This window comes from Aegilops tauschii, chromosome 2 (genome assembly GCF_002575655.3).
Source record: "Aegilops tauschii subsp. strangulata cultivar AL8/78 chromosome 2, Aet v6.0, whole genome shotgun sequence".
NCBI classification, from domain to species: Eukaryota; Viridiplantae; Streptophyta; class Magnoliopsida; order Poales; family Poaceae; genus Aegilops; species Aegilops tauschii.
In genome coordinates, this window is record NC_053036.3 from 561,273,295 (window position 1) to 561,275,079 (window position 1,785).

The following is a 1,785-nucleotide window of genomic DNA, read 5'->3' on the forward strand; positions in this document are numbered from 1 at the left end:
TATAGACTGTCCTGTTTAAGACATATTCTATTTTTGATGCATTGCTTGCTTGTTTTGATGAAACTATCTATTTCTATCAGTGGATTAAGCCATGGAAAAGTTATATTACAGTAGCTATAATTCAAAAACAAAATATGAATTGGTTTGCAATAGTACTTAGAGTAGTTATTTTCTTTATTATACTAACGGATCTTACCGAGCTTTCTGTTGAGTTTTGTGTGGATGAAGTGATCAAGGATCGAGGAGTTCTCGATATGAGGAGAAGGAGGAGAGGCAAGAGCTCAAGCTTGGGGATGCCCAACGCACCCCAAGTAAATATTCAAGGAGACTCAAGCGTATAAGCTTGGGGATGCCCCGGAAGGCATCCCATCTTTCTTCAACAAGTATCGGTATGTTTTCGGTTTCGTTTCGTTCATGTGATATGTGCAAATCTTTGAGCGTCTTTTGCATTTAGTTTTCACTTTTCTTTGATGCACCATGCTGGTATGAGATAGTCCTTGGTTGATTTATAGAATGCTCTTTGCACTTCACTTATATCTTTTGAGTATGGCTTTATACAATGCTTCATGTGCTTCACTTATATCTTTTGAGGTTTGGATTGCCTGTTTCCCTACACATAGAAAACCGCCATTTGTAGCATGCTCTTTTGCTTCACTTATATTTGTTAGAGCGTGGGCATATCTTTTGTAGAAAGAATTAAACTCTCTTGCTTCACTTATATATATTTAGAGAGTTGACAGGAATTGGTCATTCACATGGTTAGTCATAAAATCCTACATAAAACTTGTAGATTACTGAATATGATATGTTTGATTCCTTGCAATAGTTTTGCGATATAAAGATGGTGATATTAGAGTCATGGTAGTGGGTAATTGTGGATTGTAGAAATACTTGTGTTGAATTTTTATATTCTCGTAGCATGCACGTATGGTGAACCGTTATGTAACGAAGTCGGAGCATGATTTATTTATTGATTGTCTTCCTTATGAGTGGCGGTCGGGGAGGAGCGATGGTCTTTTCCTACCAATCTATCCCCCTAGGAGCATGCACGTAGTACTTTGTTTTGATAGCTAATAGACTTTTGCAATAAGTATGTGAGTTCTTTATGACTAATGTTGAGTCCATGGATTATACGCACTCTCACCCTTCTATCATTGCTAGCCTCTTCGGTACCGTGCATTGCCCTTTCTCACCTCGATAGTTGGTGCAAACTTCACCGGTGCATCCAAACCCCGTGATATGATTCGCTCTATCACACATAAGCCTCCTTATTATCTTCCTCAAAACTACCACCATACCTACCTATTATGGCATTTCCATAGCCATTCCGAGATATATTGCCATGCAACTTCCATCATCTTACTATACATGACTTGAGCATTTATTGCCATATTGCTTTGCATGATCGTAAGATAGCTAGGATGATGTTTTCAGGGCTTGTCCGTTTTTTGATTTCATTGCTACGCTAGATCATTGCACATCCCGGTACACCACCGGAGGCATTCATATAGAGTCATATCTTTGTTCTAGTATCGAGTCGTAATATTGAGTTGTAATTAAATAAAAGTGTGATGATCATTGCTAGAACATTGTCCCAGGTGAGGTTATCAAAATAAAAATGGCCACATAAGCCCCCAAAAAAAGAAAGAGAGAGGCCAAAGAAGCCTACAAAAAAAGAAAAAAGAAAAAAAATGAGAGAAAAGAGAGAAGGGACAATGTTACTATCCTTTTACCACACTTGTGCTTCAGAGTAGCACCATGTTCTTCATATAGAGAGTCTCTTGA